Source organism: Triticum aestivum, chromosome 2D (genome assembly GCF_018294505.1).
Source record: "Triticum aestivum cultivar Chinese Spring chromosome 2D, IWGSC CS RefSeq v2.1, whole genome shotgun sequence".
Taxonomy (NCBI): domain Eukaryota; kingdom Viridiplantae; phylum Streptophyta; class Magnoliopsida; order Poales; family Poaceae; genus Triticum; species Triticum aestivum.
Genome location: NC_057799.1, coordinates 414,388,060 through 414,397,916, shown reverse-complemented (window position 1 = coordinate 414,397,916; position 9,857 = coordinate 414,388,060). Strand labels below are relative to the sequence as shown.

At 41.7% G+C, this 9,857-nt stretch overlaps 1 long non-coding RNA gene across 1 annotated transcript; it reads left to right on the top strand.

Moving 5' to 3' along the window:
- Window positions 1-8,550: 8,550 nt before the first annotated feature.
- LOC123053509 (uncharacterized) lies at window positions 8,551-9,158 on the top strand. The gene is made up of 2 exons (XR_006425662.1): window positions 8,551-8,714; window positions 8,807-9,158. It is a non-coding gene; the product is annotated as an uncharacterized lncRNA (long non-coding RNA).
- The last annotated feature ends 699 nt before the right edge of the window (window positions 9,159-9,857 follow it).

The following is a 9,857-nucleotide window of genomic DNA, read 5'->3' as shown; positions in this document are numbered from 1 at the left end:
TAAACTGGTAATTGGAGTTAGGGCATATGTATAATACTTACCTCTAGGGAGAGCCTGCTTTAGGAATTTTCTCCGGCTCTTCCAAATTGTTAGACAAAGATTTGTGGAACAACAATAAAATGATAGAAGTTCTGCAATACTACCATTTTCTCACTGACAATGACAATATTTGGGTACATCAACAAGTTTTAACATCACTTCCCCAACCTTCTTAACTCAACACCTTTTCTAAAAAAGAAGTTTTTTTGTGTGCACAGTGTCTCTTTATTGTTCAAAAAAACAATGGATGTTTCTTTTGGGATTAAGTGTAATAACTCTCAAAACAATTATTTTTAGCATATGATCCCGCAGCAACGCGCGGGCATCATCTAGTTTATGTAATTCCCGGGGATATGGAAGAACCCTGGTGTGTAATAGATCATTGGTACTAGGATTTGATATTGGTTAAACATGTCACGTACAGGTGACTTGGGTCTCACGTAGAGTAGTTAGGAGGATCTAGTTGTTAGCGCTTGTTTATCTCTTAATGATGTAATCCTCCTCTATCTCCCCATATCTCTCTGGTTGTTTAAACTAACAATGTAATCTCTATCAATGTATGCCTCTGCGAGAGCTGGCCTCGCCAATATCAATAAATACATGCGGGCTCCCATGTTACGGGAGTTGAGACGCTTTACAAATCCTTTCATGGTATACAGAGCCTCCTCTTCCATCTCATCTAGCCTCCATTGTCCATCTCCTACCCGCCATGTCTTCCTCAAGCCAAGTCCCCTCTGCCGGCCTCAACAACACCATCTCTGAACCCTTAACCCGCATAAACTATGTGCTATGGCATGCCCAAGCTCGATCCCAAATCATTGGGGCGGGCCTCGTCGGTTACCTTGATGGAACCATCCCCGAACCACCAGCCAAAATCACCTCCAAAAATTCTGAAGGGAAGGAACAGATCGTTCCCAACCCAGCCTATGCTGCTTGGTTAATCCAAGATCAGCAACTAGTAGCCTATTTGCTCAGGAATCTTTCTAAGGAAGTCCTGGTGCAAGTTGCCTCTCTAGAAAAATCACACGCCATCTGGTCCGCTCTCGCAAACATGTTTGCAGCCCAATCCAAATCGAAATTAAACACTTGCCGCACTGCCCTATCCAACGCCCAGAAAGGATCCCAATCTGCTGCTGCCTTCTTTGATCACATGAGATCCCTGTCAGATGAGCTTGCTATGGAAGGGAAACCCCTCTTAGAGGAAGAACTAATCTCCTTCATAGTTGCTGGTCTTGACATGGACTACCAACCACTCATCTCAGCCCTAGATGTCCGCACCAAACCACTATATGTTGATGATCTCTTCGGCATGGTGGCGAATTTTGATCAGCGTATGGAGCAGTTCCAGGGCACAGGCGCCGGGGCTTTCAAGTCCTCGGCCAACAGTGCCTCACAGGGGCGCGGCGGCACTCCCAAGGGCGGCTACCGCAACCCACCCAAGGGTGGAAACGGTGACGGCAATAGCAACTACAACAGCGGTGGCGGCGGCTACCACGGAAACAACAACGGAGGTGGTGGTGGCAGCTACAATGAGGGCGGCAGTGGTGGCTACTGATGACCCACAAGTATAGGGGATCTATCGTAGACCTTTCGATAAGTAAGAGTGTCGAACCCAACGAGGAGCAGAAGGAAATGATAAGCGGTTTTCAGCAAGGTATTCTCTGCAAGCACTGAAATTATGGGTAACAGATAGTTTTGTGATAAGATAATTTGTAATGAGCAACAAGTAACAAAAGTAAATAAAGTGCAGCAAGGTGTCCCAATCCTTTTTGTAGCAAAGGACAAGCCTGGACAAACTCTTATATAGAGAAAAGCGCTCCCGAGGACACATGGGAATTATCGTCAAGCTAGTTTTCATCATGTTCATATGATTCGCGTTCGGTACTTTGATAATTTGATATGTGGGTGGACCGGTGCTGTCCTTACTTGGACAAGCATCCCACTTATGATTAACTCCTATTGCAAGCATCCGCAACTACAAAAGAAGTATTAAGGTAAACCTAACCATAGCATGAAACATATGGATCCAAATCAGCCCCTTACGAAGCAACGCATAAACTAGGGTTTAAGCTTCTGTCACTCTAGCAACCCATCATATACTTATTACTTCCCAATGCCTCCCTCTAGGCCCAAATAATGGTGAAGTGTCATGTAGTCGATGATCACATGACACCACTAGAGGAGAGACAACATACATCTCATCAAAATATTGAATGAATACCAAATTCACATGACTACTAATAGCAAGACTTCTCCCATGTCCTCGGGAACAAACGTAACTACTCACAAAGCATATCATGTTCATAATCAGAGGAGTATTAATATGCATATAGGATCTGAACATATGATATTCCACCAAATAAACCAACTAGCATCAACTACAAGGAGTAATCAACACTACTAGCAACCTACAGGTACCAATCTCAGACTTAGAGACAAGAATTGGATACAAGAGATGAACTAGGGTTTGAGAGGAGATGGTGCTGGTGAAGATGTTGATGGAGATTGGCCCCCTCCCGATGAGAGGAGCGTTGGTGATGACGATGGCGATGATTTCCCCCTCCCGGAGGGAAGTGTCCCCGGCAGAACAGCTCCGCCAGAGCCCTAGATTGGTTCCGCCTCGTGGCGGCGGAGTCTCGTCCCGAAAGCTTGCTTATGATTTTTCTTCGGACGAAAGACATCATATAGCAGAAGATGGGCACCGGAGGGCCACCAGGGGGCCCACGAGGTAGGGGGCGCGCCCAGGGGGTAGGGCGCGCCCCCACCCTCGTGCCCAGGGTGTGGGTCCCTCTGGTATTTTCTTCGCTCAGTATTTTTTATTATTTCCAAAAATAACTTCCGTGGAGTTTCAGGACTTTTGGAGTTGTGCAGAATAGGTCTCTAATATTTGCCCCTTTTCCAGCCCAGAATTCCAGCTGTCGGCATTCTCCCTCTTCATGTAAACCTTGTAAAATAAGAGAGAATAGGCATAAGTATTGTGACATAATGTGTAATAACAGCCCATAATGCAATAAATATCGATATAAAAGCATGATGCAAAATGGACGTATCAACTCCCCCAAGCTTAGACCTTGCTTGTCCTCAAGCGGAAGTCGATAACGATAAATATGTCCACATGTTTAGAGGTAGAGGTGTTGATAAAATAAAATACGGACATGAGTGCATCATGATCATTCTTATAACAGCAACATATATGGATATTGTCATATGATTTCTTATGCTCAAGTAATAATCTATTCACAATGTAAAGTATGAATCAGAGACTTCATTGAGAACCAACAAACTACAATCTCAGTCATTGAAGCAATTGCAATTTATCATAACATAGAAAAGAGTCTATGTAAGAGCTTTTCAGCAAGTTCACATACTTAACTATCATTTAGTCTTTCACAATTGCTAACACTCACGCAATACTTATGGTTACGGAGTTTTAATCGGACACAAAGAATGATAGGGGCTTATAGTTTCGCCTCCCAACCTTTTACCTCAAGGGTAATGTCAACAATAATAGTTCATGCTAACTTACATCCAATTGGATATATATATCAGGATCTTTCCAACACAATGTGCTTGCCAAAGGATAAAATGTAAAAAGGAAAGGTGAAGATCACCATGACTCTTGCATAAGGGTAAGAGATAAAAGTACAAGATAGGCCCTTCGCAGAGGGAAGCAGAGGTTGTCATGCACTTTCAGGGTTAGATGCACAAAATCTTAATGCGAAAAAACGTCACTTTATATTGCCAGTTGTGATATGGACCTTTATTATGCAGTCCGTCGCTTTTATTTCTTCCACTTCACAAGATCGTATAAAGCTTATTTCCTCCACACTAATCAATCATACATATTTAGAGAGCAATTTTTATTGCTTGCACCGATGACAACTTACTTGAAGGATCTTACTCAATCCATAGGTAGATATGGTGGACTCTCATGGCAAAACTGGGTTTAAGGGTATTTGGAAGCACAAGTAGTATCTCTACTTGGTGCAAAGAATTTGGCTAGCATGAGGGAGAAAGGCAAGCTCAACATGTTGGATGATCCATGACCATATACTTTATTTCAGATATAAGAAAACATAACCCATTACGTTGTCTTCCTTGTCCAACGTCAGCTCTTTAGCATGTCATATTTTAATGAGTGCTCACAATCATAAAAGATGTCCAAGATAGCATGTTTATATGTGAAACCTCCCTTTCTTTATTACTTCCTATTAATTGCAACGATGACCAAAGCTATGTCTGCCAACTCTCAACAACTTTTAATCATCATACTCTTTTTATGTGAAGTCATTACTCTCCATAAGATCAATATGATCTCTTTGTTTCTTTTTACTCTTTCTCTTTTCTTTTATTCCCTCAATATCATAGCAAGATAATCAAGCCCTTAACTCAACACTAATCTTTATTATATAGCTCACGGACTCGATTACAAAAAGGGATCATAAAGCAAAACTCAAAACAAGATCATAACAAAAACTTTATTCTACTAGATCGAGATATTACTAAAAGGAACGAACTAAGAAAAAGATAAAGATAGGAGTGTGATGGTGATACGATACCGGGGCACCTCCCCCAAGCTTGGCAGTTGCCAAGGGGAGTGCCCATACCCATATGATTATATCTCCTTTTTCGGAGGTGATGGTGTGATATTCTTGGCGATGATACTCCTCAGGATACGATTCTCTTCCTCGAGCTTATTGAGTTGTTGCTTGAGATCCATTATCTCCTTACGGAGCTTACCCGTGACAGTTAAAGCTCCTTGCACCCATGGATGTTGCATAGCTGCGGGGGAACAAGTAACACTCTTTTTCATATTCTCGTAAGAAAGAAATCTAACATTGGAAGGGATAACCGAGTTTGGAATAGCCGAGCTTTGTAATCCCCCCATCGTGAATCAAGCTCGGAAGCGAGAAGTGACTTCTTGATCCTCCTCCATGGCATCTATCCTCTTCAAATCAGCCTCCATCTCTTCCTCCGTTGCTGGCCCAAAGTGGTCAGCATCGCTGTTTGTCCTTGATCTCGATGCCGGATGAGACACCCTGCTCTCCCCGACTGACTCTTGAGAAGACATCTTGCTCTAATCTGCAGCAGCAACAGCTCGAAATAAGAACAGAGGATATTTGCGTGATACAGCAGTCAAAACCTTCGGGAGATTATATAATGAATTTTTACCAACCAAAATACGTATCGTGCAAGAAAACGGAGTCCGGAGAGCGCACGAGGTGCCCATGAGGCAGGGGGCGCGCCCTCCACCCTCGTGGAGCCCTCGTGTCCTTCCCGGACTGCTTCTTATTTTTCTATTTTTCTAAATACTAGCAAAGTGGCCCGCTCGATGCGCGGGCTAGAACTTTAGAAAGTTTAATATTGAGAACATATTATTTGATTTATCTAAAGAAAGATTGGGGCCTAATGTGATGAGAACACAATTTTGTCCACACTTCATTGATTTAAGACATGTTTAGTCAAGAGGATAAGGGATCATGAAATTTGGTTGTATACATGTTCCTAACCTTGTGATGCCAATTAGAAGTTTGTGTTACACTGGTGACTATGGTCATTTTTGTTGAAATATTTATGAGATCTAAGCTTCTTTATAAAACCCAAATCCACAAGAGAGAAAATCAATGCTTGGTATTATGCACCATGTACAAAACTAAAACTTCAAATATCATAAATCTCAATTCAAAGCCACATTAACTGCATATTTATGTGGACCATCACTGCAACATTTTCAAATGTTTTTTTACTTTCTGCTTTTAGTTGCTTTTCTGTACAGTTAAACTTGGTTTCTGGGTGGTAATAAAAGACTGTGGGGCTTTGCCATGCAGTAGGTAGTAAAAATATATTTTCAAATGATTTTCTTGTGACCAGTATCAACAATGCATTTATTGTTTATGTGTTAAGGTTTGAAATACCAAAAGGTAGGAATTGTGCCTATAAAATTTGAAAGGTCGAGAACCTAAGAATATTCTTTACTATTACTTATTTTCCTCAAATCACATAAGCCCAATAGAAAGACAACTAATTTATTAGTTCATGACATACACTCGTCATCAACTTATTCGAAGGTAAATGCCTTGCAATACTTACTCGCATGTTTGCATATACTTGTCATTTTCTCACAATTCTCATTGGTATAATATATGTGCAGGATATTTCATATTTCCAAAGTACAAAAATCCTCTCCCCTGACTGAAAAAATGTCCGCCATTTCCGCAATTGCCCGTTATAGCCCTGCAAAATCATTAGTCCCTGATTTAAAACGTTGCTTAAGATTTCTCTTTCGTTAAACATAGAGCAAGTAGTTTTTACTGGTTTCACGCATGCCTCAGAATATATGCTAAAATGCTGTAAGATTGATATATTGAATTTCTAGTTGTAAATGCGTGCAACCGTAATTTCCACCAATTATGTTTGTCCGCGCCTTTTAGTTGACCGTAAACATCTTAAAACTTCACATATGAGTTAAGATGAATCTAGGGTGCAGTTATGTAATATATGTCCACTAAAATCGCAATTGTACCTATGTTTTTATTTCATGAACACTTAATAGAGTTAAGGTAAGACAATTTTAGAATACAGCAAGCTTGTCTCACGCCTGAGGGGGTGTTTGGTTCACGGACTTTTTAGTCCCAGAGACTAGAAAAAGTCTCTAAAAAGTCTCTAGAAACCAAACGGAAGGGACTTTTTCTACAGGGACTAGAAAAAGACTCCTAGAAAGTCTTTTTTATTAGTCCTGGGACTAGAAAAAGTCTTAGGACTTCTGAACCAAACACCCGAGAATCGCAAGCAAAGAAAATGTTGGCTCTTCACTTTCCTCTGACCATTGTGCACAACGCGACGGCATCAGGGGTCCCACCAAGCTGAACACTCACTTTCCCCTTTCTCCAGTCTTGTGTTCTTGTCTTCTCGGGAGCTCCCATGAGGGAAGCCGGTCCAGCTTCGATCCACCGCGTGTGAGGACTGATCTGATGCTCCCCTCATTTCCTTCTTGATCGTCCTCACCTGCACGCACCCCACGTCAAGGGTAAGTGGTACGGCCACGCTGTGGCTTTCTACAACAGCTGGTTTGGATCCCCCCGTGCCTCGTGGTCGTGGATCTCTCGGGCCAGTGAACGGCGACGGAGGGGTTGCAGGTCCCGAATAGCCGTTGCGCGAGGGAGGAGGCGAGCTCGTCGAAGTCGATTGCCGTTGCAGTCGGCCTCCATGGAGGCGATGAGGGTGTCGATCTCGTCCCCCGCAGCTAGCTTGGATCCTGCGCGAGTGTGAGGTTTCCTGGAGGCGTTGTCATCCAGAAGCGCCGAACCGGACGCGTCGTTGTTGTCCCAAAGCGAGACAGCTTATCACGCTGTCTTCATTCTTGATAGCTGCAGCCCGGCTCTGGCGTTGCGTTCTTCCACCTGCAGGTCCCTCCTTCTCCCTTCCCCTTTTCTGATTTTGTGCGATTGCACCATTATAATCTGCACCATTTATGTATTTTGTGCTCCTACATATTGTCTGATGTTGATTTTCATCAGATTGACTTCTGGTCCATCAACTACATAATCATTGTAAGTTATACATGCCAAACATAACTACGGGCATAATGTTAATTTGTTTATGTCCCTCCACTTTTTTTCCGGGCTTGTGACCGGCATCGGCACGGAAGTGTTAGCCCCCCTACCCCCATTAATATTCAGCATACTTAAGAAATACTCCCTCCGTTCCTAAATATAAGTCTTTGTAGAGATTCCACTATGAACCACATACGGATGTATATAGATGTATTTAGAGTGTAGATTCACTCATTTTGCTCCTTATCTAATCCATAGTGGAATCTCTACAAAGACTTATTTAGGAACGGAGGAAGTAGTTGTTTTATTTGGGCTTCACTATAGTTTTAATAATTCCCAAAGATAAACTGAGATTTATAATAACTGAATAGGAAAATTGATCTGGTTGCATTATACATATAAAACATAATGATGCATGGGCACTCACTATTGGCCTGTACTGTATAATAAGATTCAAATATCAGGTATCACATAATATAGATTGTTGATACTAATTGATATATTGAGCTATTTCCATCAAATGTTGATGCATGTTTCCAATGCTTTGAACAAACAAATGAAACTATCAGAAAATGTATTTCATATTTTACATCCTACAAAGTAGGAAACTGGGAACATAATGAGAAGAAAAGAATGAATATAGGAAGAAGCGGAAATTATGTTGATACATGCACTTAAATGAGTCTTCCTTCTGGTTATTTTCTTGCTTCATTGGCATTGCGACCGGATGATTAGGACTATGCCCAATCGTAATGCTTGAAAATACTGGGCTGAGTAATAATATCCTTGTGATAGCCGCTTAAGACATCCTCAAGACGCGGCGACTTCTTTAAGCGACCGTTTGTTTACATCAATTTGTGAAATAAACCTATGATGGTTGCCTTTCAAATTGGGTAATTTGAACAATGTTATACCAACCAGTAGTCGAATTCCTAGTTGTGCTAATGTGCTAACCAAGAAAAGTTAGATTATGTGGTGTCAAGAAAATCATATGAAGCAGCAACTTTTAGGCAGTTAATTGGTCTCACCATTTGACACTAAATATCCTGCAGAGTCTGGATGTTGCCGGGATTAATTGACTTGCTGCCCAGGAGCGCTGAACTTAGCTTCATCCTACTTCTTGTAGGACATTGTAGTAAACAGATTACTTTAATCACCTGAGACATGCAGTGGCATATGTTATGGTTAAGATTGAATATCGCAATCCATGGCAGGGCAAGGATCGAAGGTACGGCGCACCTGCTGCTGGTACTCGCTTGTCCAGTCTGGAGAATACATCCTCATGTAGGAGACACAATGGGGTGCTCTCCGAGCAGGAATGACCGAGGCAAGCCACTGGCACCGGGTTGCTGACTCCTGCTGCTCTCATTCTAGTTCGAGCTACAGATCATGAATCATGAGGAAGCAATATACATGTCAAGTTGTTAACTTCTCAGAGCACGTATATTAGTATGGACTGCACTATAGACATATCCTACAATAGGTTGTCTTTTCGGTTCTCTGCATAGACTTTTGATTGGATGAAACATTAAGTATCTATTGATTGGCACTAATTATTCTGTGTTCTCTATGGCCATTGCTTGTTAGATACAGTATAATATTGTCCTTCATCCCTGTGTTTGACGTAGTTCTACGACCAGAAAAGACGGAAATAGACTAAAAATAATTGATTCTAAAATAAACATAATTAATGTATGCAGCAACCATCATGATTATTTAAGCACCTTTGCAATCCCAAACTCCACGTTTTCTGATATGCAAGCAAGGATCGAGGCCACGTGATGAAAATTGAAGAGGGATTTAAAAGGGAAGACGTCTACAAATTGATGATGGATTTAAAAGGGAAGACGCCTACAGAAGCAGCAGTATGGATTCACGGAATCAATGTGAACTAATCATATATGGAGACGTAGACATTTGCGGGAAAACATACCTGGCAATGGAATTGATGGAACAGTGGAAACTCATCCCATGGCGACGATGAATGATCGACATGGCAAAGGAACGATGCGTTCACGGCGGCGGCGAGACGGATGGAGAGCCACGTCCCCTGATTGATCCCTTTTTCTGATCCGTGTTTTTTGGGTACCTTTGTGAGATACAAGAGGCGTGGAGAAAAGCTTAGGGCATAGTGGGTAATTTCTAGGTGTTACTAAATTGTTTCTAAGATCTAACGATTGTGGTTATCTCTCCTAATAAATTAAGGGACAGATGTTTCTAATTTTTGTGAGATTTTCTAGCTTAATTACTTTGTTTTTTTACGTG